This window comes from Rhinolophus sinicus, linkage group LG06 (assembly GCF_036562045.2).
Source record: "Rhinolophus sinicus isolate RSC01 linkage group LG06, ASM3656204v1, whole genome shotgun sequence".
Lineage (NCBI taxonomy): Eukaryota > Metazoa > Chordata > Mammalia > Chiroptera > Rhinolophidae > Rhinolophus > Rhinolophus sinicus.
The window spans coordinates 119,583,698-119,611,585 of record NC_133756.1 but is presented as its reverse complement, the minus strand read 5'-3'; the positions used below and the strand labels follow the sequence as shown (position 1 = coordinate 119,611,585).

At 42.2% G+C, this 27,888-nt stretch overlaps 1 protein-coding gene across 4 annotated transcripts in view; it reads right to left on the bottom strand.

Annotated features, from left to right (window-relative positions):
- The window catches only part of FAM168A (family with sequence similarity 168 member A), a 189,122-nt gene that overhangs the window by 147,101 nt on the left and 14,133 nt on the right, over nt 1-27,888 (bottom strand). For 2 of the 4 annotated variants that reach the window (XM_074335805.1, XM_074335806.1), the window contains exon 2: nt 27,084-27,142. The gene's annotated coding sequence lies outside the window, so the exon portion shown is untranslated. Of the gene's footprint in view, nt 1-2,348; nt 2,622-27,083; nt 27,143-27,888 lie in introns of those variants that run through there. The other 2 variants (XM_019744364.2, XM_019744365.2) reach the window with 2 other exon arrangements.

The following is a 27,888-nucleotide window of genomic DNA, read 5'->3' as shown; positions in this document are numbered from 1 at the left end:
ATAGATGGAGATATTGCTTCTGTAGTTAATGTAATGTGTCCTCTAAATGTAATGTAATGCCATCCTCTAAAAAATAAAATAAAAAAGATTCTATATGCTTTATCCACATCTGACAGAATTCTGACCACCTGAATTCAATCTATAGAAATATAGTCCAATTCTTTTAAATCTCATCAAGTAATGTCAGAAGAGAATCAAATGAAAAACTCTATCAATACCAAAACCATCTTACCAATGAATATTTATGACATTTCCATATTTCCTGTCTTCCCTCTGTTTACTTAAAGCGGTGGTGCCAAGATTCATCTCAGGATTATTAGCCTGCAATACAATGATGGGCCTAATTGCCTTGCAAACCAGGACACCAATAAATGGAGCCTTCAAGCAATCAATTTTTAGAGGAGAAAAAAAAAAAAAAAATGCCCAAGCTCTTTCTGCATACATGCACGCTGCCTGACTAGAAGATGAATTCAGCTTTATATTTTTCAGTCTCATTCATCAGTTCTCAAGCAAGGAACGCTCCCTTTGCTACCTCAAGCTCATCAAATCTATTGAATTCTAAATTCCAGGACTAATTTTTAAATGCACCAAGGGGAAGGCTGAAAAGACGCAGAGACATCACATAGAAAGACATCCATCACACTCCAGTTTCATCTTCTCCACCTTTAGTTTGGGAGTGGGTTTTTCTCTCCAAACTTTGTTTTTATATCAATACAAGCATACCTCCTTTTATTGTGCTTTGCTTTGTTGCGCTATACGAATGTTGCAGTTTTTACAAATCGAAGGCAAGACCCTCCACCAGCAAGAACACAACTCACGTGATGGTAACACTCACTGTATAGTGATGGTCTGGACCCAAACCTGCGCTACCTCCAAGGTGTGTCTGTAACAGAAGACACGCTCCCCTCCTTCATTCTACCTTAACTGAAGCCTCTCTCAACTCTCCCCTTTGGGTTGATTTACTTCCAAATATAATACTAATATACATGCAACAAAAAGATGAAACTAACAGCTTACCACGTCCTCTAGGGGTCTTTCATGTACCTTCTCTGTCCCCTACAAAACCCCTGTGATTACTGTCTCCCCCGACCACAGCCTCCAAAGCTGTCCATTTAAGTCCAGCCCTTCACCTGCTTCTGCCTGTTGAAGGCCATCCAAACCCTTCCCCTGCCTCCTCCCAGCATTGCTTGTGCCCCTCCACATCCTCTCTGCCCGTCCACACCACCCCATGTCTCCCACCCCGTAAAGAACCCCTCTGCCACCTCCCCATTAGCAACCATCTCGCCAGTCCTACCAGTTCTTCTCAGACATTCCTTCTCCAAAACTCCCTCTGCCACCTTGACCAGGGGACATTTTCTTCAAGACACCATCCCCCCACATTGCTCACCACCTGCCACTCTTCTTTCAGTGAATCCAGCTCAGCAGTGACTTCTGTGCCCTCTGCCTTAACCCTGCACCCAGACAGCCACCAATGCCCCTTCCAGTGGTTCTAAGATCACCCTAAATCCCATCCTACTGTGCACCCTCCCCTGCGCCTTCCGCCCAATTTCAATCCTTGTTCGCCCATTTTGGGCCTAATTTCTAATTTATCCCGCTCCTGCCAGTTCACCATTACACTCCCCTCATTGAAAGTCCCACTCCCACCAGCTCCCCAGGAACACCCCAAATTCTACCTCCTCTGCTCTCCTAACCCACGCGATTCCGTAAGTCTCCACAAATTCCACCACCCCCAGATGGCAAACGCCTACTTCAAGCTCAGGTCTCAACCCACGCCAAGCCCCTCACCCCCAGCTTCCACCACCTCTATCAGCCTGCCCTAGGTCCACCCCCAATTCCACCCTCCTGAATTAACCGCCCCCCCACCCCCGCGCCAGGGTCCTATCCAACCCTGCAATCCCACTCTCTATTGAAATGATCTCCTTACCCCGCACCCCAGCTCGGATCCCAAACTGTCAACTGCTCCAGGCCAACCCCAAATCCACCACCCTCATTCAATCCCCTCCCCCATTAAAAGCCATCCCACTCCAGTCTCATCATCCAGCTCGCCCCCAAACCATCCCAAATTCCACCCCAGCCCCCCGAACCCACGTTCCTGTCCCAGGTCTGGTTATTCCCCATTAAAAGTCCCCTTCTCCTGTGGCCCCCCAACCTGCTCGGGTCCCACCCTCACCCCACCCCCAGCCCCGCGCCTGGACAAGTCTCCCCTCCCAGCCTGCCATTCCATCGCGACCTCAACCCCCTTCCCCCAACCCGCGCTCACGCAGCCTCCACTCTCATTCTCCCCAGCACCACCGGCCCAGGCTCAGGGCGAGCGGACCAGGGGGCGGTGTGTGGGGGGGTCTCCTCACCGGAGAGCCGCTGCAGGCGAAAACGGCGACGGCGGTGGCTGAGGTGGCGATGCCCTTGTCTTCTCTAGAGGGTACAGAGGCGACGCTCTCGCTCTCTCGCCCGTGTCCAGTAAGGTGGCGGATGGCGCGCAGGGACCGGGATCCTCCTCCTCCTCAGCGACTCGGCTCTGAATCCTCTGCAGTAGCCGCCGAGAAGCCCGACGGGTGGGGGGAGGGGACGCTCGGCTGCGGGCGAGGGAGGAGGAGGCGAAGGGAAGGGGCGGGGGACCTATAAAGACGGGGAAGGAGGAGCCGGCGCAGCGCCGCGACACGTCCCACAGCCTCAGCTTGCCGGGACCACAACTCCCGGCATGCCCCGCTCCGACCCGCGCGCGGCCTGCGGCTCCTGCCGCGCGCCCAGTGCGGCGGGGCGGTGCCCTACCCGGTCATGGACAATGGAATAAAGTCAACCATCCGCGGGCGATTTTTGTAGACTCAGAGACCACATGTGAAGGAAGTTAGGTCGCCCACGCGGCTCCATTATCCCCAGGTAGCGATGTTCTCAGCATCTCCAACCTCTTTACCCGGGCGCGCGCACATAATCCCCCCCCACCGCTACCGGCGCTCGCTGGACTACATTTCCCAGCATGCCCCCACCGTCTCCTGCCCTCCTTCCGGGCCCTTCTCAGGCCCGGTACTACAATTCCCAGGGAGGGTGGTCCCTGCGAAATGCTGGGAGATGCAGTTCTCAGTTCTGCCTCCATGTTAAGAAAAAGAAGTGAAGCAAAGGGAAAAGGGAAGGAATTTGCCAACCCACCGAAGAGAGGCCTAAATGAGCTACATCACCTGTGAGACTGTACTTTCTTCGCCATCCCAGTTGCGACAGCCTCACGCTAGAACCAAGGCAGCAGCTTCCTCCTGGTCGTCCTGCAAATCTGAGGACGATTTGACAACTTGAATCCAACTGTAAAAAGGGCATAATTCTTGATCCAGCTCTATTACTTTTAAGAATTTACCATAAAAAGATAATCCGACAATTTGGAAAAGATGAATACAACGTTGTTATATGAAGTTCTTGACTGTAAGAGGAAAAAACGTAAATGTCCATCACCGGGCTAATTAAATTATATATACAAACAATGCAGTACTGAGCAGCCATTTAAAATAATGATATAGATCTATTTACTGACATGAAAAGCTATTCACATTTTATTCTCAAGGGAAAAATATTGATTACAGAATAGCATGTTTAGAATGCTCCAACTCAGGTGAAATTTGAAATATTCTATAATCATAGATTTCAGGAAAGAACTTCCCCAAAATACTATCAGTGATTATCTTGGAGAAAACGGTTTCAGGTAATTTTTATTTTCATAGTGCCTGAATTGTTTAAAGGGAGCACATAATTTTTAAGCTGTAAGACTATTTCCAAAAACAATTTCCAAATTCAACAACCTCTCCTTACTGCCTGAAAGCTTTCTATGGCTTCCTGTTGCCCTCAGTGAAGCTCCAGGACTCTGCCTGTCTGGCTTTTCTTGTGAGCTCAACAGTTCCACTATTAAAATAGAGGTCAATTAAAATTCATAAAAGACCATTAAGTTAGAAGGGAGTATTTTTTCGATTTTCATTGTCTCTTCTCAAAGTTTTCCTTCTTCTGGTCTTTCCACACCCATTTCCTCCTGATCTCCCACTCATCTTGAAACTCAAGACAAAGTCCTGCCTTCCCTAGAACATATTTCAGGCACACTTATTTTCCTTATATCTGAATTCCTATAGCAGTGGTTTCTAATCTGTGGGCCAGAGATCTCTGTCGGGAGGCGAAGAGAGGAAGAAGGATCAAAGTTATGGTAAAGAATCTGCAAAGCTCTACTTAAAACATTGTCTATAGACTGAATAAATGTCTTACACTTAAAAATTTTTTTTTCCTTTCTGTGTCCAGCTCTCCTAGAATATGAAATATGGTATCAGATCTCTGATTTAGCATAAATCCTGTATTCAATTACAGTATTTTATATTTCATATGTCCTTATTACTCCGTTTTGTGCAAGAAACACCAGAACATTTGAGATCCACTAGCCAGCCCACTGGAGAACTGCAGGTCTATGGGAGAAAGCCCAGGTGGCCTAGATTAGAGTTTAACAATCCTGCAGTTTCACCCCACCTAAACCTGGTTATATTTCTATCCATGGGACTCACTTTCTCCAAATACATCAGGCACTTTTTCAAATTGCGTATCTAGTTTTTTCATCCTATTCTTCCAGGCCTAAAAATCCCACCTCCACCCCTCAAAAATATCCTATTCCTCTGCTCTCTTCTCTGAGAATAGTAAGAAAAGTACCTATGACATGTTGGCTATGTCCCTTCCCCTCTGAGTTGCACTGGCCATCCCCTTTCTAAACCCTCTTCGCTCCTCCTCCTCCTTTCCCCAGCTCTCCTACTGGCAGAAAGTGGGGGCTGGGTAATCAAAATTAGAGGGGTCTGATCTGTTCTGCAAGTAAAGGATTATTTGAGTTAGAGGAATAGGTATGAGGAAATTTACTGAACTAGGATTCTGGGAATCAGATCCTAAATGAGACCTCGCCATGAACATACTGAGTGACCTTTAGTAAATCCCTTAGCTTTTCTGAACCTCAACGTTTACATCTGCAAATAGAAGGAATGATTCCTGCCCTGTCACCTCATAAGGTTTTTCGGAGAATTCAATAAAACAACATGTATGAAAGTGTTTTGAAGATTGTAAAGTGCCACTTATAGTCCAAACCCTTGATCTAATTTGAGAATTCTCTCTCCAAATCCCTGCCATGCCTTGGCATGTAAACTCTTTACTCAAAATTATATCATTATTAATGAATTTATTTAACTATTTAAGGAATTAACTCCATTAAGCCAATTTAATTCCTTGATAATTTTCTATATAGCACCGTTAAACAATTTCTAACTTTTCTAGATTTTTTTCTATATTGAATTTTCATCAAGATATAATGCTTTCCTCTATCTACTTTACAAGAAAGATTTGATTCATCAGTTATCTTTATCAATTTTTACTGATTATTGTTTCAGCTGTTACAAAATTTCTAGTCATTATTTCCACCAAGTCCATCTTTTCCTGGGAGCAATTTGAGCCATTGTCAGTTTTGTTTTGTTTGATTAGTTCTACCAAGTGGAATTTTCCCAGGGGTCAACTTTGCAATGTTCAATGTTACCAACAAAGATGGAGTCATTCAGTTTGCTTTTCCATCCGTAATAAAATTTTACCACGTGTAGTTTTAGCCATTGTCAATTTTATTTTATGTTGATTATTCCTACCATATCCAATTTTTTTCAGCAACTTAACTAAAACAAACTTCAGGGGAAAATGACAGTGTCAAAACTCTATCCTTTGCCTGTTATTATCTGATTAACGAGGACTGTGAGATGGTTTTGTCCCAGCTATGTTAATGAGTTGGCTTTGAACTCTCTCTAAGCATCTCTTTAGGAACCTTGGCACACGTGCAGGCTGGAGTATTACTTTAAGAATTGCTGTAGAATTGCAGGAAATGGACATTAGAGACCTGGTTAGGAGAACCAATCTTTAATGAGCCAGGTGCTGTGCTGGTGTATAAGATCCATTATCTCATTTAATCGTCAGCCTCAATGTCCCTCACATGACTGTTTTATCGTAGAGGAAAGAGAGAGAAAGGCCAAGTTAGGATCAGAAACCAGACCATTTTAATTCTCAGTGCAATTTGAATGATTCTAAGTTCCAAAGTTATCTAATTCAATTTTTAAACTTTTGCAATAATCGTGCTCAAAATTATAATTTTTGAGTTTAACTAAGATATGAAACAAGAAAAAATACATGTATATAAACAAAGCGTCTCAAAGAGCTTTTTGTGTAGCAAATGAGAAAAGGAGTGTAAAAATGTTTTGTGAATGATCCAGCCCTGGGCAAACGAAGGGTACTGTCATTTGTGATGAAGGCCGTTATATAAACCTGTTAGTGTGCTTGACAGAGTGCTAGAAAACTAATAACACACTACTAACTTTCAATCGTTGGGTATCAAATACCCGTCATAATATTTCATTCTAATAGCCAGTATTAAAGGAATAAGATTGCATCCTGCCCATCCTTTAAGACCTAAGTCAGGCATCTGGAAGCCTCCCCTGACCCTCGCTTAGGTTAGGAGCCCACTTAACTCCCGCAGCCTGCTCACGCTGTCATGTTCATTGTCTATTTACTGCCCTCAAGGACAAGGACCAAGGTGATGTGGTTCATCTCTGTGGCCAGAGCTCAGTTCAGCCCAGAGCTTCTCACAGGGTAAGGCCTCAGTAAGTGGTGGTTGAATTAACTCATTAACATGACAAGTAGATAAACCATATTGATAATCAATTAAAATGACAAGGAAAATACCTCAATAAAGCTGAAAAAATTGTAATGACAAGGGAAAAGCTCATATTAAATAAAGCTTAAGAGGAAAATTAATCACAAAATCTGCACAAACTGATTACAGTCACCTAAGCTCCCATCGCAGCAGCAATATGAGGAAAGAGCCTTGATGTCCTGGGTTCAAATCCCACCGCAGCCAGGACGGGGTGTCCTCAGTCAAGTCAATTTCTCTCCTGCACCTGTTTCCTTATCCATAAAATGGCTGACCTTGAACTCCCAAGGCAAATAAAAGAGTTAATTAAGGGACCAGATATTTTTTTGTTTTAAGGCGCTGACAGAAGTGAGGGTTGTTACTAAAAAAAATGTCAGAAGAGAATTGGGAGGGAAGTTTACATTTAAGAGGATCCTTTACATATATTATGCTGCTTAAGTTCATAAGCTTAAAAAAAAATAGCATACCAAATATGGTGAGTTGAATTGTGTATCCCAAAAAGATCATTTTATTGTACTTCCCTTTATTGTGCTTCGCAGGTGGTGTGTTGTTTACAAATGGAATGCAAGACCCTCCACCAACAAAAAGATTACAACTCACTTTATTGTGGGGGTTTGAAACCGAACCTGCAGTACCTCTGGGGTGTGCCTGTACTCATCCCGGTGTGTCCAAGTCCTAATGCCTATACCTGTGAATGTAACCCTTTCTGGAAGTAGGGTGTTGGCAGTTAAGAATCTTAGGATGAGATCAATCGTGGATTTAGGTGGGTCCTGCATCCAATGAATGGTGTCTTTAGAGGAGAGGGAAAAGATTTGAGACACAGAGACACCAAGGGGAAGGCCCTGTGAAAACAGAGGCAAAGATTAGTCATTCACTCCAAGCCAAGAAACATCAAGGATTACCGGCAACCTCCAGAAGCTAGGAGACCGGCATGCTCCTCAGAGCATCCAGAAGAAACCAACCCAGGGGCGGCCGGATGGCTCAGTTGGTTAGAGCAGGAGCTCTTAACAACATTGCTGGTTCAATTCCCGCATGTGATGGTGGGCTGTGCCCCCCCCCAGCCCCCCCAGCCCCCCCAGCCCCCGCCCCCCACAACTAGATTGAAAAGGCCTACTGGACTTGGAGTTGAGCTGCACCCTCTACAACTAAATTGAAGGACAACGACTGGACTTGAAGCTCATGGGTCCTGTAAAAACACACTGTTCCCAATATTCCCCAATAAAATTTTTTAAAAAGAGTAATATTAAAAAAAAAAAAAAGAAACCAACCCTGCCAACGCTTTGATTTCAGACTTCTGACCTTCACAACAGTGAGAGAATAAATTTCTATTGTTTGAAGCCACAAAAAAAATTGTGGCAGTGTTTTACAACAGCCCTAGGAAACTAATACAGCAATTAAGCTGGAAACCCAAGTAATCAAGTCATTAGTAAATATTTTAAGTCCCCCAAACAGATTCAGAGGAGCCTATTTTAGGACATGTTTATCACTTCCATTCACTTTGTCATCTCTAACAGCAGCTATGGAAAATTGGTATCAACATCCATTGTCTTTGAATCTGTGCCTTTTCTCTTTGTAACACTTACTGCACTCTTAGTTCTTGCCCTGTGTCCCGGGATGGCTCCTACTTTAAATCAGTGTGAAGAATTCTGGTGTCATACAAAGTGCATAGACATGAGGAAGCCAGATCTGAGTTCATATCCAAGCTCTGTCACTTAGAGGCTATGACACTGGGAAAATCAGCTGTCCTAACTGGACTGCTATGTTCTCAACTGGGTACTTATTCATTATGGGGTTTGGAGCTTCGACAGGTGTGTGGCCTGCTCTCTGAAGATGAAGGAGGAATAGCATATGGTAGACAGAAGTACATTGGTATCCACCAAGCATGGTCATTAAGGGGACTTCCCAAATATTTTTCTCTACATAAGACCCCAAATCCTTTGCAAGGGAAAAAGCCCAAATAATGACCAGGATGTAAACTGGATTTCATTTGATTTAAATTCAATAAAGTAATATGTCATTTCTTACTTCCCTAAGTTTGTGGAGTAAGATTCATACCCACTGCATCATCAACAGAAAAATAAAACTGACAGCAAGTAAATTGCACACAATGAAATTACTTATTGACTAAAAATTGATGGAAAAATACAATAAATCTCCTAGACAAAATGTAGATCTGTAAAATTTGTCCAGGAAAAGTGGACTTGATAGAGGATAGAAATAACGACCATAAAAGATAACTTACAATGACAGAAGCTGTAATTATTAAACGGTGACATGGATTTTTTAAATTGACTGATAACTCAAATCATCATTATGAAATTTATACAAAAAATTATTTTTCAGATGAAGATAATTATAGCTCAATTTAAGTGAAAAAGGGTAAGTTGGAAATAGATTTAATAGGCTGTGTAGAAAAATCAAAGGTATTGAACTGACCCAGTGGCATTTGTTCTGGGAAATATTTTCTCAGTGAAAAGTAATCAATATGATATAATTCTATCTAAAAATCTGTATTGATAAACACAAGACAAAAACAACCTTAGGGTCAAAAGAGGAGGCCAAATATCCTGACTTCTCTGCTGAAGCTCTTAGAGAGAAAACAGAAATGGAAGCTGAGGCCAGGTCTTTGCTGATCTACATTTGACTAAAACATTTCTCTGATTCTTCCACCAAGTTTTCATCAATAAAAAATTTCATTGGGGGCCGGCCCGGTGGCTCAGGCAGTTAGAGCTCCGTGCTCCTAACTCCAAAGGCTGCCGGTTCGATTCCCACATGGGCCAGTGGGCTCTCGACCACAAGGTTGCCAGTTCAATTCGAGTCCCGCAAGGGATGGTGGGCAGTGCCCCCTGCAACTGAGATTGAACACGGCACCTTGAGCTAAACTGCCTCCCGGATGGCTCAGTTGGTTGGAGCGCGGGCTCTCAACCACAAGGTTGCTGGTTGGACTCCCACAAGGGATGGTGGGCTGTGCCCCCTGCAATTAGCAACAGCAACTGGACCTGGAGCTGAGCTGCGCTCTCCACAACTAAGACTGAAAGGACAACAACTTGAAGCTGAACGGCACCCTCCACAACTAAGATTGAAGGATAACAACTTGACTTGGAAAAAAGTCCTGGAGGTACACACTGTTCCCCAATAAAGTCCTGTTCCCCTTCCCCAATAAAATCTTAAAAAAAAAGAAAAAAAATTCACTGGGGGTTGCCAGTTAACTCAGTTGGTTAGAGCACAGTGCTCTTAACAACAAGGTTCCTGGTTCGATCCCCACATGGACCACGGTGAGCTGCACCCTCCACAACTGGATTGAAAGAAATACTTGACTTGGAGCTGATGGGTCCTGGAAAAACACAAATAAATAAAAGTTTAAAAAAAAAATTCACTGTGTGCAATTTCACTGTTGTAAGTTTCATTCTTTCTGTTGATTATGGTCAGAGCCCATGTAGTGAAGGCTCCTGCCTTGGGGCCCAAGTACTTAATATTCTCTTTGTCCATTCATTGCTCCATCTGTCCATTCAGCAATTATCCACCAAACACTATGTGCCAGGCCCTGGCAGAGGAATCAGGCCAAGCCCCTGCCCTCACATGACAGTTTTACTTCTTTGTTCTAATCCCACACTTTCTCTTGCTATTTCATTGGGGAAAATCTCCAGTACAATGTTGAATAAAAGTGGTGATAGTGGGTACCCTATTCTCATTCCCATCTCAGGGGAAGAGTTGTATACTTCACCAGTAAGTATGATGTTTGATGTAGGTTTTTTGTGCATGCCCTCTTTCAGATAAAGGAAGCTCCCTTCTACTCTTAGTTTGAAAAGGATTTTATCATAAATGGGTGGTGACCTTTATCAAATGATTTTTCTACATCTCTTGAGATGATCCTGTGATTTTTTTGAACTTTATTCTTTCTGTTAGTGTGGTAAATTATATTGATTAATTTTCAAATGTCAAATCAACCTTGTATCCCTGGAATAAACAAAACTTGGTTGTATAATATTATTTATACATCTTTGGATTTGGTTTACTGATATGTTTTTAGAACGTTTGCATCTTTGGCCTGTAATTTTTCTTCCTGATAATGTCCTTGTTAGATTTTCATGTCTAGGTATTGCAGATCACATAAAATGAGTTGAAAACTTCCATGTTTTCTGTTCTCTGGAAACAACTGAACCTGGAGTTTTCTTTGTGGGAAGATTTGTTTTTTTAATAAAAATTCAATTTCTTTAATAGAAACAGAACTACTCAGTTTTCCTATTTCTTCTTGTGTCAACTTTAATGGGCTGTTTTTTTGTTTTGTTTTTCCCTAGGAATTTGTCCATTTCGTGTGAATTTTCAAGTTTGTTGGGATATACTTATTCATAATATCCTCTCATTATCTTTTTGATGAATGTAGGATCTGTAGTGATGGCACTCTTCGTTTCTAAAGTGATACTTGTGTCTCTTCCTTTTTTACCTTCACCAGTCTTGCCAGAAGTTTATTAATTTTAGTAGTCTTAGCAGAGAATTAACTTTTGATTCATTTGATCCTCTTTCATATCTTTGTTTTCTATTTTATTAACTTATCTTTATTATTTTCTTTCTTCTACTTTATTTGGATTTAATTTATGGACATTTTTTCCTAACTATTTGAGGTAGATATTTAGATCATTGATTTTCAGCCATTTTTTCTTTCTAATATATGCATTTAAAGCCATGTTTCACTCTAAGCATGGTTTTAGTTGCATTCTACAAGTTTTGACATATTGTATTTTCATTGTCATTTGTTTCAAATATTTTCTAATTTCTATTGTGGTTTATTTTTTGACTCATAGATTATTTAGTAGTGTAGTGTTCAATTTCCAAACAGTTGGGGATTTTTTTAGTTTTCTTTTCATTTTTTATTACTAGCATAATCCAGTTGTGGTTATTGAGCATACTCTATATGATGTCAGTTCTTTGAAATTTGGTTAGACTTACATTATATCCCAGAATACCAATAAACTTTCCATGTGCATTGTCATACTGAACTCCTGGAGGTTCTCTGAATGCAGACTTTGTTTTTACTTTTGTCTAAACCATGTGTCACAAACTCAAACACCTACATTTGAAAGGGACAGAGACAATATAAAACGAAAAGAAGACTTTAGACTCCTAAACTTGTACAAACAGAAAATAGACTAAAAAAACTACTCAGCAGCAAACACAGGCTACCTTTCATGAAAAAGGAAGGATGACTCAGAGAGCAGAACCAAGACCCACAGAGAAGTATTCCCAAGTCAGGGCTGAATCATGGAACAGCTCAATTTCAGAATCAATGTGTGCCCTGCTTGATTTTAGAATTGCTATGGACCAGTGAGTTCTGTGTGCCTCCCGTTTCCTCCCTTTTTGAATAGGGAAGTTTAGAGCAGTTATCCTAGTCCTCTCCCACCATAATATGTTGGATGAGTAGAAAGCAGATAACTTGTCTTTCTTTTGCAGATGTTCAGATAAAGTAGAACTATACTTGATGAGAATACTTAAGGAACTATTCCCAAGGAGGCTCATTTGCATTTGAACTTGACTAACATCATGAAATTCTGGATTTCAAGTTGATGCTACAATGGGATGAGACTTTTGAGCGCTTTGGGAGAAGGTGAGGGTATTTTGCATGTAAGATAGATAAATCATCGGGGTCAAGAAGGCAGATTATGTTAGCCAGCCTCCATGATGGCCCGTAATAATTCTTACCTCCTCATATTCACACCCCTGACAGAGTGTGACTTCTGAGATTAGGTAATAAAAAGCTTTATGGCTTCTGCCTCACTCCCTCTTGGATGACTTGCTCTGGCAGAAGCCAGCTGCCCTATCAGGAGAACAGATTCCCATTATGAGGAACTGAGACCTCCTGCCAACAACCAAGCTTCCTGTCAAGTCTTTAGATGACTGCATCCTCACGTAAACCTTGAGCCAGAGTCATCTAGTTAACCCACTTCTAAATTCTTGACCACAGAAAACATGTGAGACAATAAATGTCTATTATTTTAAGCCATTAAGTTTTGGGATAATTTCTTATGCAGAGATAGATAATTTATACTCCCACTTAGACTCCTTACAGTCAAATTGTTAAAGAAGATCTGTCTATTTAGGTCACATAAGATCATTGTTGTAGCAGTTGAACTTGTATCGTCACTAATACAAAGCCGTCTCTCTGTCTGAGACATTTCTTGAGCATCACCACACACCCCACCGCTTTACCTGGCTGTTTCCCACTCATCCTCCAGGACTTACCTCAGCGCTCTCCATCTTTGAGGAAGTCTCCTGTTCCTAGGATGGAAAGCCCTTGCATTTTCCTCTGCAGCAGCGCTGAACACTCTGCGCAGTGACCAACTACGTCCACATCTGCCTTCTGTAGCAGGTGAGGAGCTCCTTGAAGGTAGGACCCCAGGCACAGAGCCAGGCATGGGACAGGTAGGGAGAATCACCAAGTGTTTACTGAATGATTGCATGAGTTGGGAAACAGCTTCTCACCCTTGAGGGCCTTAGTGATTTTGGAGGGCCTCTGAGAAACGGAACTCCTGTACACATGGGATCGTCAGGGGAAGACTCAAAACACCCTCAGAGCACTCCTTTGTTAGGCTCACAACCAACTCAGAAGACAGACACCTGTCAAGGACTTTCAGGAAAGTTTCAGAGATTCGTAGTGGTAAGCAACAAAAACATGACAAAATATTCTGGCTGACTTAAGAGAGGGAATTTATTAAATGAATGTGGGAGTAAGCCCATGAAAAGATGCTCAACACCATTAGTCATGAGGGAAATGCAAATTAAAACCACAATGAGATACCACTTCAAACTCACTAGGATGGCTAATAATTAAAAAGACAGATAGTAACATGTCTTGGCCAGGATGTAGAGGATTTGGAAACCCCATACATTGTTGGTAGGAATGTAAAATGGTATAGTTGCTTTGGAAAACAGTCTGGCAGATCCTCATAAAGTTAAAAATAGAATTACTGTATGAGCCAGCAATTTCACTCCTAGGTATATACCCAAGAGAAATGAAAACATACGCACACACAAACACGTGTACATAAATGTACACAACAGCACTATTCGTATTAGCCAAAGAGTGGAAACAACTCAAATGTCCATCAACTGATGAATGAATAAACAGAATGTGCTATATCCATACCGTGGAATGTTATTGGGAATAAAAAGTAATGGAGTACTGCTACAACCTGCTACAACAGAGATGCACCTCGAGAACATTATGCTGTGTGAAAGAAACTCATCAGAAAAGAATATATGTTGTATAATTATACTGATATGAAATGTCCAGAGCAGGTAAATCCATAAATACAGATAGTAGATTAGTGGTTGCCTAGGGATGAGAGGGTGTTGCGGGTTGGACTGTGTTCCCAAAAAAGATATGTTAAAATCCTAACCCCTGGTATCTATGAGTGTGACCTTATTTGGGAAAAGGGTCTTTGCAGATACAATTGAGATATAAATTAAGATGAGGTCGTACTAGAGAAGGGTGCGTTCTTAATCTGACTGATGTCTTTATAAGAAGAAAAGAGACACCGACAGAGAAAAGAATGCCATGTGAAAACACAAGACCCAGGGGAGGATGTCACGTGATGACGGAGACAGCAACTGGGTGATGTGCCTACAGGCCGAGGAACACCGAGGATTGCCTGCAACAGAAGAAGCTAAGAGAAAAGCATAGAACAGATTCTCCTGTAGAGCCTGCAGAGAGAGCGAGGGCTGCCAGCATCCTGATTTTGTCTACAACTGTGAGAGAATAAATTTCTGTTGCTTTAAGCCACCCAGTTTGTGGTACTTTGTTATGGCAGCGCTAGCAAACTAATGTGAGGACTAACGGGAAATGGGGAGTGACTGCTAAAGGGTATGGGCTTTCTTTTGGCAGTGATGAAAATGTTCTACAGGGGTGGACGGTTGCTCAGTTAGTTACAGCGTGATGCTGGCAGCATCAAGGTTGCCGATTCGATCCCTGCATGGGCCACTGTGATGGCGCCCTCCTAAAAAAAAAAAAAAAAGTTTTACACTTGGTTGTGATGATGGTTGCACAACTCTGTGACTATATTCAAAACCATTGAATTGTTTGTTGAGACATATCTCAATAAACCTGTTATATTAAAACAAAAATACTATTGCGGGGTTCACAGAATCAACAGGAGGCCTAGAGAGCCAGGTATAGGACCAGGAATATCACCACAAATCGTACAAAACTGGTCTGGGGGAAACCCCACAGTTGCTTTCTCAAGCACTAGCTACTACTGATTTTTAAAAAATTATTATTAAATGAAGCAGGTCCTCTTTTTTAAAATATCAACTTCACATATAATTTCCATTCAGTAACCACACCCATTCAAAGTGTATAGTTTGGTGAATTTTGACAAACGTATATATCCCATGTAACCACCATCACAACCAAGATACAAAATATTTCCAACACTCAAAAAAGTTTCTTTGTGCCCCTTTACAGGAAATGACCTCTCCATCTCCAGCCCCAGGCAACTACTGATCTGCATCCTGTCCACTCCCTAAGCTTCGTTCTCCAAACCATCAACACCCTTCCGATAAATTTCTTTTCTCTGAGTGATCCAAGTAGGATGCGAGACACGTGGAGCAGACCTGGGTCACGTCTCCAGTCTGGAGCCAAACCCAGCCAACCCACAACTTGAAGCAGAGCCGCACCCCGACCCGCCCAGTCTAGATTAGTCCAAAGCAGTTAACCTGTAGAGCAGGAGCATGAGATACATTTTCATTGAGTTTTCAGGCAATACATGGCTTTTTTACAGCAACAACCAAGACAGTAAGCAATAGCAAATTCAGGAAGAGAAAGGAGGGCATGTGATCAGAGCCTCAAAGTATTAGTAATGCTTTATTTTTCAAGCTGAGCGGTGAGTTCACAAGTGTTCCTAACATCATTATTCATTAACCTATGCACATCCCTTATGCATGCTTCGTTATTTCTACTTTATTTTTTACAGTTAAAAATAAAGAGTGAGGGAGGAGTTTGTGGCCATGTCCTACAACAAACTTTCATGTGCTTCAGGGTGGGTGAGCAGCTTTTAAAGGGCTGGTACAACATGAGGGTGGCAGGGGCCACCTCATTTCCCAAATTTTCTGCAACAAACATACATGACTTTGGTAATCAAAGAAAAGAACAAAAAATGGAATGGCATATACGAGTGGTCACTTCCCAACAGGCCTTGTCTCTTTCTCCCCTGTGGATAGGATGAATCATGACTTTTCCAAGCCAGCCATGGTAATAAGAGTCCTCGTCCCCTGCAGTTGGTTTAGGGGAACCTGTGTGCCCCAATTCGGACAAGTGAGATGAAAGGGTAAGTCTCCTGGTGGAGGGTGCGGGCAAAATTTTAAGAAAAATCTCCCTCCCTGATAAAAAGCGAAAAGACAGAGACAAGAGGGGAAGATTTTATACATTGTTGTGTAATGGTGTCATATTGGATCTGCAGCAGCCATCTTGCAATGTTGAGGGAAGTTGCTGCCAAGGAGGGTGGCTGAGGGAGAGATGGCAAGGTCCTGGGGGACAGATTGAGCCACGGAGTCAATCTAGGGCCTGTTCTGTTGACTTCCTGTTAAGAGAGATTATAAAACTTCTATGGCTTAAGTCATTTTCAATTAGGAAGATTCAGTTACAGCCAAAACATACAAATTGTCACAGAATTTTTTTTAAGTGTGAGGACAGACCTCTTTGAATGGCCTTACAGGCTCATTTCCTCTCCCTAGACAGCTAGCTCCACTCATCTGAATTAGCCCAATGGTATCAGCGGCTGGGTTCTAGGGGCTCCCCCTTTCTGACGAGGCCACTTCCTTGACAGGGGAGCTTCCCATGTGACCTGGTCACATAACTGTTCCCTCCCCATATCCACTTTATTTAAAAGTTCTTTTGTAAGTTGTATATCTAATCACTGTGTCGTACACCTGAAACTAACCTAATACTGTATGTCAACCGTAATTGAAAATTTTTTAAAAGAAAAAAAGTTCCTTTTTTTTTTTGACATTCATGTCAGCAAGATATATTCCTTCTCCATGTCAGCATTACTGGAACAGGGCCCTTTCTGCTGGGACTCTGGCCACCATGCAGTGGGGTCATGAGAGTTCCAGAAACTGCCTGTGCCTTATGTCTCCACTTGTATGTTTCCCCAAATATATCCTATTTTACATCTGCACTGCTGAGTGGGGCAAGTGGTATGTGTCCCATAACCTCTTTGTATGACAAAGTGTTAAGCAAAGAGGAAACCTTAAGATAGCGACAGTAGAGTAGACAGAAACTAGAACTGACCATTGTGCATATTTACTGATTGCAACTGGCTCTGTCCTCTCAACCAGACCTGCTCCTCAAGCTGCATGCAGGGTAAGGTCCCAGGTGTGACAGGTGGCAGGCAAGGTCTATAGCCCCAGCAGCACCCGCTACTCCTGGAAACCTCCCTAGAGGATCCACTGTACATGGTCCTTCATCTACCAGGTCTCATCTCAAGATATTACCAGTTCCTTTCACCTCCCCAAAGAGTGAGCTTTTAATAACATAAATCACATCATGTCATTTCTTTGTCAAAAACCCTCCACCGTTTGCCTTCACACTCAGTATATGTTCCCTCCTGTCTTCCTTTCTGTGCCTGCTCACAGTGTGGGAGGGAGAAGCTCCAAAGAAGCAGGGCTTGGGGACCTCTGCCATACAGGCATGCCCAGGGTCCTCTCAAATACTGTGTCCTGAGAGTGCCAAGGCCACAATCTCTAGCAGCGGTTGTTCTTCAGGAGAGACTTCGGCTGCACCCCCCACCACACACACACACACACACACACACACACACACACACACACACACACACACACAGGCCTTCCCACTGCGCGACTCCCCCTCCCTCCTCTCACCCCCCTCAACCCCCCCCTTCTAACTCATCTCCGCCAGGCGGGGGCGGGGGGGGGGGCCGGGGGGGGGTAACCTTATAAGTGCTACCTAAGCTGAGGACTGTCAGGTCACCTCGGCTATAAGGATTACTCTAAAATGCCAGGTCACGACGGAGCCCCGTTTATCTAGTTCTCCACCTTGGCTAAAGCATCGGAAAGTCCTGCACTGACTGACCTGGGTGCCAGGCTTCGATGCAGCAACCAAATATGGCCACAAGGGGGCAGTCACGTATCTTCCCAACTGCAGGGGTTTGGTTTTAACCAGGAACGGCTCAAGATGCTTTTACCCTGATCACAAGCAGAAGGCCAGATGGAGATCTGTGGGTGCTCTGGTGAAGGAAGGCAAATAACTTGATGTGCTTTTAAAATGACATTTTTTAAAAACTTGTTCAAATGTATTTAGTGGGGATGAAAAGAAACTACTTTTCTGTTAATAAATACACTATATGTAAATAAAAAAACATTAACTTCAAATACATATATGTAAATACGTATGTATACACATACATATGTATGTAAATACATATACGTATACATCTCCTTGTGGGTAGCAACTAGGAGGGGGCATGAAGGAGGCAGTTGTCGTTTCTTGATCTGGGTGCTATTTACACAGGTTATGTTCACTTTATGAAAAACTTGTCAATCTGTACTATTATGATTTGTGTACTTTTCTGTAGGTATGCTATGTTTCAAGAAAAGTTTATAAAAAAAATCAATGGTAATAATGAGTCAATTAAAACTGTACTCTTTATGTTCAAAATAAGAGGCATTTTAAGCACTGAATGTGGCATAAAAGTTGAGAATTAATAGGTAATACATTCACCAGGTTTAAAATTCAAATGATACAAAATGGTGAATGAAAATCTCTCTCCCATTCCTGTTCTTCAGTCGCTCAGTTCCCTCCTATATCGCTTATTGTACAATTAATCACCCCAAAACTTAGTGGCTTAAAGCAACAACTACTTCATTTGCTCACAATTCTGTGGGTCAGTAATTTGGGACCCAGCAGGGCAGTGCTTCTGCTGGTCTTGCTGGGTGAATCATGCTGCTTCAGTCCTTTGGCAGATGGACAGTGGCTACAAGGTATAAGATGCCCTCATTCACATCTGTGGCTATTAGGGGCTGCCTGCCTGCTGGGCCTCTCTCTCTTCTGTCACCTCTCATTATCAAGGAGGCGTTTTCACATGGTGGTCTCAGGGCAGTAAAGGGGAAAGGATGGAAGCTGCAAGGATTCTTAATGCCTATCATTTCAGTTGCATTCTATTGGTCAAAGCAGGTTACCTGACTAGACATCTGAGAGAGTGGGGAAAACAGACTCCACCTCTTGAAGGGAGGATCGCCAAAGTCTTATTGCAAAAGGCCATGCATACAGGGATTGGGAAGAACTTGTGGCCATCTTTTATAAACTACCACACCTTCTATGGAATTTCTTATACAGCCTTCAAGAAATATTTTGTAGGGTTGGTCGGTTAGCTCAGTTGGTTAGAGCGCAGTGCTCTTAACAACAAGGTTGCCAGTTTGATCCTCACATGGGCCACTGTGAGCTGCACCCTCCACAATTGGATTGAAACAACTACTTGACTTAGAGCTGATGGGTCCTGGAAAAACACACTTAAATAAAAGTTTGTTTTTAAAAAAAAAAATATTTTGTACATATTTAAACAAATAAATATGTGCAAATATATATAACACATAAAAATTCATACATTTATGCAAATGCCTCCACTTCAAGCTAGAAACCTGAGAGCCTTTCCTAAATTTTCCCTTTCCCTCAGGGTCTACATTCAGTGTATCCGGAAGTTAGTAAAATCTCCAAAATGCATGTATAATCTATCCATTTCTCACCATTTCTATTGCTACCTCTCCTTTCCAACTCATTTCCATCTCCATCTCCTGCCTATCATGGACTCCTAACTAGTCTCCCTGCTCTACTCTTGTCCCATGTGAAGCCATTCTTCACCCAGCAGGCAGAGTGAGCTTTTAAAAATATAAACCATATCACATCATTTCTTTGTCAAAAACTCAGCATATGTTTGCTCCTGTCTTCCTCTTTGTAGTCTCGTACCAATCCCCCTTTCTTTTTTACTAAGACACAGCTTCTGTGCTCTCAAATAAAACAGGTTCTTCCCTGCCCCAGGGCCTTTGCACCCGCCATTTCTTCAGCTTGGGTTGCTCTTCCTCTTGGGGTTTGGCTCCTTTTCCTCTTTCATGTTATAACTTAGGCATTGTTATAACTTAGAAGTCCTCTAGAAGGACTTCTCTGACCATCACTCCCCCTGCTGCCTACACCATCATTTCTATTACAACACACTATTTCCTTTGGTATTTATCATATTACCTTGTTTATTAGTTTTCTTGTATTTTTCCTCTCTCTTCCTTCCAGAATGTAAGGACTTTGTCTTTTCATTAATAGATCTCCTCGACATAGCACAATGTCTGGTCCATAACAAGGGCTCAATAAATATGTGTGAACTGAACAAAGAAGATTAAAGAGGACCGGGATGTGACATTAAACTCTGTGATATAATAGAGGGAATCCCTTGACTGTGGGAGAATGGAGGAAGCTCAAGGATCAGTCTGGGGGTTCAGGGAGGGCTTCCTGGGATGGTGGCCTCTGAGCTATGTTGTGCTGTGCTCGTGGATCCTCCAAGTATGGTCTCAGCCTACTGGGTGGCCCGTTAGGGTCTCCTGATGACCAGCACACAGATCTAAATATGGAGGATCTTGCAATTCCATAGACTCATTTTTACATACACATATAACCAAAGGCTGATTATTAGTCACCTACAAAATACATTATTAAGTTAATAACAATCGATTATTCACAAACACAAGTTATACATTATTAGGCAATATTGCTTACTTACAATCAGAACTTCACTAAGGAGTCCTGCCACCACACAGAACTGGCTTGATCCAGTTGGGGTACAAAAAGGGTGACATTGCTCTCTTTCTTAGCAGGGTTTTTGGCATATCTCTCTTGCTCCCCAAGCCAGAATTGTCCGAAAACCCTGGAGTCTAATTCAATTCAAAGAGGATGGTCCTACTTCCAAACCCACTAAGTCCAAGCCCCCTGACCATGGCTGGCACGATCTCATATTGATTCAGGTCCCTACTCCGCCACACGAACCTTCCAGGAGGAAGTCATCCACGTCTACTTCCTGCTGGTGCAGGTTCAAGGGCCCAGTGATTGTTTTGAGGGTTAAACAATCACAGGCTTTTGCAGGCTGGGTTTAGGGGTTACATTTGATAACACAATTCCTTTACAAATTTAGTAGGCCTTTGATCTATTTGGTTCTGGTCGGTTCCAATGTGAGTGGCCATATCCCAAGATCTTCTCTAGATAGGTTTTCAAGCATAAAGACTCTGATCTCCTACTTACTGGTCACTTCCCCAGCTGGATGATGGCTCTCTTCAGGCTGTCTGAAACAAAAGGCTTGGGTGGGAAAGCGCCATCCTTCTTTGGCAACAGACTCACAGCTTTTCTAAAGAGGGCACTAGTCTTAACTTCTCCTACGGCTGCCACTTTGCAGTTGCCACTCATAAGTGCTTCAGTGCAGATGCAATTGGCTTCTTAAACTCTGAAAAACTCAAAATTACAGGATCCTCAGTTAACCCAAATTATAGGTTATAACAGAGTTCCTCCCTTAGCAAAGTTGTACAGAGTAGCTCGCTCTAGTTTGCGTTCCTCTATCTCTTTTTCGCTAGTAGGACTTTGTTAAAAGTAGCAAGAAGGAGCCAGAAAACACCAACATTCTAAATTTCACATTGCTACATTGCATTGCTATGACCTTAGTTAGCCCACGATATACCCTCCAAGTTGAGGTAGCTAGTGTCTACCCACTAGCTACTCCCAGTATTCACATCCTGGTGTAGAATCTCCCCTTTAAACCTGAACCAGTCCTGTGGCTCACTTTAAAGCCCTAAGAAGATCTGGCAGCTTTCATTTCTGTATACTTGGGATCCAGCTGTCATGTAAAAAAGCCCACGCTAAGCCACATGGAGAGAGAGGCAGCCCTTTCGGCCCTCCCATCACAGTGCCACACACACAAGTGAGGTCATCTTGGGTATTCCATCCCCAGCCACCATCTAACCGAAACCCATCAAAGACGCCTGTGAGACTGACAGAAGAACCACCCAGTTGATTACAGTCAACCAACAGAATTGTGAGAGGTAATAAAATGCTTGTTGTTTTAACCTATTAAGTTTGGGGGTGCATTGCCACACAGTAATAGGTGGCTAACATCCCAGGCTTTGATCAAATGTTTTACTACTGTACAGCAAAGAGTCACAGCTTCCCAGTCTGCAATGGCTGAGTCCTTGCCATCTGCAACTCAAGTGCACTCATTATTAAGCATCTAGGTTCTGTCATTTGCAGTGAGTGCCCTATTTCCAGGTACCAAATTCGACATCAATTAGAATCAGGTTTACCTGTGAGTGACAGAAAAATTAAAGTAATAATGGCTTAAAATAAATAAAAGTGTATTTCCCTTTCACACAAATGAAGTCCAGAGGTAAGTAATTAGAGCTAGTTTGACCTTTGACAGTTTCAGGGAACCAGGAACCTTCTCTTTTGTTCCACCATCCTCAACACATAGTTTTCTCTTATGGTCCCAGATGCTTGCTCAAGCTCCAGCCTTTCAACCAACAGAAGGTGAAAGGAACAAAGAAAGATATGTCCCCCTCCCTCTAAGGACATTTCCTGAAGCTTCACAGGATACTTCTGCCTATATCTCATTTGCTAGAACTTACTCACATGACTGCACTAAGCTGAAAGACAGGCTAGGAGATGTGGTCTTTATTCCAAGTGGCTACGTGTCTAGATGTAAATCTAGGGTTCTGCTAAGGATCAGGGGGAAAATGGATGTTGGAACTAAACTGGCCGTGTCTGCCATAGATTGCTCTGATTACAGCAGCTTTTTAGTCAGTGCTGGTTTCTGGAGAGCAAGTCTCCTCCTCTGTTCTTACTTTTCATACTTTCTTTGTCAATTCCTAAAGAAGAAAAAGAAGGAGAAAGAGACGGAGGAGGAACAGGAGGAGGAGGAGGAGAAAATTTGTTACTAGTATTTAAGCTGGAATTAAATTTATATAGAAATTTTGGAGAATTGACACTTTTATGAATTTGTATCTTTATATCCAAGAACATGACATGTCTTTTCATTCATTCAAATCTTATTTTACATCTTTTAATAAGATTTTGTGGTTTTCTCTTTGTAGGTTCTATGCTTTTCTTGCTAAGTGAATTCGGAAGTATTTCATAGTAATTTCCCCCTAATTTTGTTGGTAGGTATTCACTCTAAGAGTTCAACAAAAGATTGACACTTTTTTTTTTAAAAGAGGGGACAGCTCACAGTGGCCCATGCAGGGATCGAACCAGCAACCCTGGTGTTAGCAGCAACGTTCTCTAACCAACTGAGCTAACCGGCTGCCCTAGATGGACACTTTTTGCTTCAAGCTTTCTGGCAATGAGTGCTCCTGCTGAGAAGAACTACAAAAGGCACTGAAGAGCTGAGACACCAGCCAGGTCTGCGGTGGCTCAGGTTCCAGAGGAGGGGACAAAGAGAGGAAAGGGAGCTGACAGTCCACAACTACTTTTTATAACTTAATATAAAATTTTCTTTAAAAAAACTAAAGCTTTTGCTTTTTATGTTTATCTTATATACAGTTACCTTGCCCAATTCTCTTATTAATTCTAGTAGTTTTTACTGATCTCTTATGTTTCCTAGGCATACAATCTTAACAGTAAAAAGGGTTTTATCTCTTTTTTTTCTTAAGTTGATAGCAGCTATTTTATTTTCTGATCTTAATGCTTTTGCTAAACTGGCATGGAATAACCAAATAATTCATGGAAAGAGTGGCTCATACCTTGGGTAATGGAATCAAGAAGTTCACTAAAATCTTTTGAACTCCTTACCTGCCAGGCTGTGTGTCCACCCGTGTGTGAATCCAAACAATATCACATGAGGAAGGCATTGCTCTCCCCATTTACAGATGAGGAAAGGACATGCAGAGAGGTTAGGCAACTTGTTCAAAGTCTCCCAGTGGGGGTGGCAGGGGTGGGAAGGGCAGGGAGAATGAGGAGCCCAAGGCACAGTTGCCACCACCTTCCCTTCTCTCCACCATTTCGCACTGAGTTCTGAAAGGAGTTGTAAACTCTCCCAAGGGAACCAGCTGCTGAGGCAACAGAGCTAGCATTACGTGAGAATCTGCAGGGATGGCAAATGATGGCTTTGTCCCTTATTCGTCTGTTCATTCATTTATTCATTCTCTCCATGAACATTTGTGGTGCACTGAGCACATTCTACGCCAGGCCCTGCCCTGGGCATTGGGGATATAGGGAGGATGAGGTCCAGTAACTAAAGGAGGGGCCTTGGCTCCAGGTGGGCAGCAAGTGGAAGCACTTTCCAGGCAGAGGGAATGGCGTGCACAGAGAATAGGACGAGCCCTCCAGGGTCCCAGAAGGAGAGGTTTAAGTAGAAAAAAGAAAGAGTCCTAGACAAAGTTGAGGGTTTCAGGGTATCTGACAGCAGGCTGTCCTATCGGTCCTCTCCCCTTTGAGCCCCTTACGCATGGTCTGCCCAGTTGCCAGACGCAGATTTGGCTCCGGGTAGACACTTACTCAGTGTTCTCCATGACATACTGTGGCCCAGCAGGACTTGGCAACAATAGAGGGGGCTCGATGCAGGCCGGGTACCATGAAGGGGCTTCCTCCTGCCATAAATCTGCACTGTTGGTGAAGTTGGGAGACACTGCAGAGTTCTATGCAGAAGTAAGTACCTGGCAACGTGAGACCACGTCTCCCTCTCCCGGGCATCAATGGGAGATAGGTACACATGCCATGATGGTATATGTGTTAACAGTGTTCTTGGTTTTAGAGAGAATTTTTCAGTCAATGAAGAAGAATATTTTCTGTGCTAAGAGCCAGGGAACATACCCCTAGCAATTCAGCACTAGTATTATTCAGCACTAGTATAACACACCTCAGCAATTCAGTTCTAGTACAATTAAAGTTCTTGTCAGTTTCACCCTGCAATGAAAGAAGGGCCTGAAGTCCTAACACCCTGGATATGTCTAACCCCATGATTTGGTTCATCTATGCTTAATAGCAAGCCAGCTAGGAAAAAGAAAAATCTCAGTATTCAGATGAAGATAAGCCATTTTTTTATAACATGAGAAAGACTACGTCTCTCAAAGCAAAAACCAAATCCAGAAAAATATAAGTGGAACAGGCAAACTTAAAACTCTACGCACAACAAAAGCAAGACTCAGGACACTCCTACAGAACTGCAGGCCATGTGTGAAGAGTCTAGATCAAGTCTCTGGAGGACTGTTTGCTGAAGATGAAAGACCTGACAGCTTCCCTTGGAGACGAGAACACAAGTAAAACTTGAAATCAGCAGGCGGAGACAGTATTTATTACCAAACAAGAAGAGCTAGGAGGAAACTGACTGATGTTAAAAAGTCGAGTGTGCGATGAAACATCCAAGATGGAGAAAAAAATCAATTCTACATCAACATTGCTAAAAAAGGAAACAGAAAAGCCAACATGACAGATCATCTTAAAAGTCTTTAGACTGAGAAAACTTCAACTGAAAAAGTACAGATCAAAATCTTCAAGGGAGAGGAAATGAAGTGACTGAAATTTGTCAAGAGAAAGAAATGGAGTCTCTGAAGAAATTATCTGTCCATCATTACTTGGAGCAAGAGAAGGAAAGTGCCGAAGCAAATGACAAGATGAGCATGTGATAAAGAGCTGAAGACCTCCAGAGAGCAAGTCAAAGACCTTGGAGAAAAGCTGGAAAGCATCGCTTGTTCTTCTCAAAACCAAATTATTTCTCTTGAACTAAAAGGACATGGTCATTGAACAAGAGCGCAGGAGGCTGAAAGAAACCTCTTCATTTCAAGACAACAGATTGCAGATATGAGACAAAGAATATGGAAACAGTGATTAAACTTGAGTTTCTAGAAATGGGTCCTCATGCCTCTGATGATCTAAATGGAGCACTTTTTCAGGGAGCGTTTGCAGCACCTCCCCCCATAGCTGGGCAGGGGGCGCTATTTCTTCTGAGATAGAAGGGTCTCAAAGACCCTTCCCTCAGACCCTCTCCTTGGCTGCCAGGCTTTCCTCTTTCTTTCCCAAATCTGGTGTTTCCAATAGATTCAAATGGGGAGTTCATGGCAAGGAGATGTCTTCTTCCTCCCTGTATTAGTCAGGGCTTGCAGGAGAAACAGAACCAGTAAGGCATATATACATACATAAAGAGATTTCTCTCAAGAAATTGGCTTATGTAATTGCGGGGACTGGCAGGTTTGAAATCCGTAGGGCAGGCCGGCCGGCTGGGGACTCAGGCAGGGACTGAGACCACGGTCCACGGACTATACAGTCTTCTTCCGCAGAGAAATCTGTTTTGCACTTAAGGCCCTTCAACCAATTGAATGATTATCAAGGATAATCTCCCTTACTTAAGGTCAACTGATTGTAGAGGTTAACCACATCTACAAAATACCTTCACAGCAACACCTAGATCAGCGTTTGATTAACTAACTGCGTACTGTATATAGCCCAGCCAGGCTGACACATAAAACTAACTCCTGCTCCAGGAAGGCTGGATGAACCCCTCCGAGACGGCTTTCCATCAGGAGCGTGTTGTCCCCCCTGTTGTCCCTCATGGGCTGGGTTTTATTCTGGATACTCCAATCCAGGAAATGGAAGCATGTTACCTCCTGGGTTCATTGAGCCTCACACAGTCCTTCTACTCAAACTCCTGAAACACTGCAAGGATCTTACATCATTTCATTTCATTTTTTCTTCAAATTATTTTTGAATCATCTACATTTTTTTACTTTAAAAAGCTTTTTATACCATAACAATAGAAAACAAATAATCTAACTAAAAATAAGGAAAAGATTAGAAAAAACATTTCTCCAAAGAAGATATACAAATGGCTAATAAGCACATGAAAAGATGCTCAACATCAATGATCATTAGGGAAACGCAAATTCAAAACCACAATGAGATAACAATTTTCACCTACGAGAATAAAAAAGATGACTATAATAAAAGAGACAGACAGTAACAAGGATTGGCAAGGATATGGAAAAATTGGAACTCTCATAGGTTACTGGTGGGAATGTAAAATGGTGCGGTCACTTTGGAAAATAGTTTGGCAGTTCCTCAAAATGTTAGACATATAGTTACCACATAACCCAGCAATATCACACCTAAAAGAAATGAAAACATATGTCTACACAAAAGCTTGTACACAAATGTTCATAGCAGTATTCATAATACCTAAAAAGTGGAAACCACTCAAATGTCCATTAACTGGTGAATGAATAAATAAAATAGGGTATATCCATTCAATGGGATAGTATTCATCAATAAAAAGAAATAAAGTGCTTCTGCATGTTGCATGATGAACCTTGAAAACATCATGTTAAATGAAAGAAGTCACACACAAAAGGCTACATACTGCATGATTTCACTTACATGAAATGTCCAGAGTAGGCAAATCCATACAGATGAAGTAGATTTGTGGTTGCCAGGGTCTGGAAGAAAAGAAGATTGAGAGTGACTGCTAAAGGGTATAGAGTTTCTTTGGGGGTGATAAAAATGTTCTGGAATTAGATAGTAATGGTGGTTGTACACTCTGTGAATATTTGTATAATAGGACATTGAACTGTATACTTTACAAGAGAAATTTTTGAGTATGTAAATTATATCTCACTGAAGTTATTTTAAAACTATATGTAAGGGGGGAGAGGGTTCTAGAAAAGGATAAATGGGGCCAAATATACGGTGATGGAAGGAGAACTGACTCTGGGTGGTGAACATACAATATGAGATATAGATGATGTATTACAGAATTGTACACCCGAAATCTGTGTAACTTTACTAACAATTGTCACCCCAATAAACTTTAATTAAAAACAACAACAACGACAAAAACAACAACAAACTATATATGAGTGGTTTTACTTTTGCTCAAATTGCATCTTGACATAAATTTCAGGATGTTTTTATAATAGCAAAACCAGATAATATTAATTATTCTCAGGATATATAAGGTCTAGAAAATGTAAGTAGTGAATTCTCTTAACAATATATTATTTGTGAGCTGTTCATCCACTGGAGACATTTGAAACAGCAAAATACTTTTCTCTCTGTCAATGGTTCTGTGTACCACAGTTACAAGAGAACCGTGAAAGTTACTGTTGGCTTGTTGGTCTCAATACATTTTAGTTGATAAAAAGATCTCTCAAAGCCAGGACTGCTGAAGCTGGGATTCCTGTTA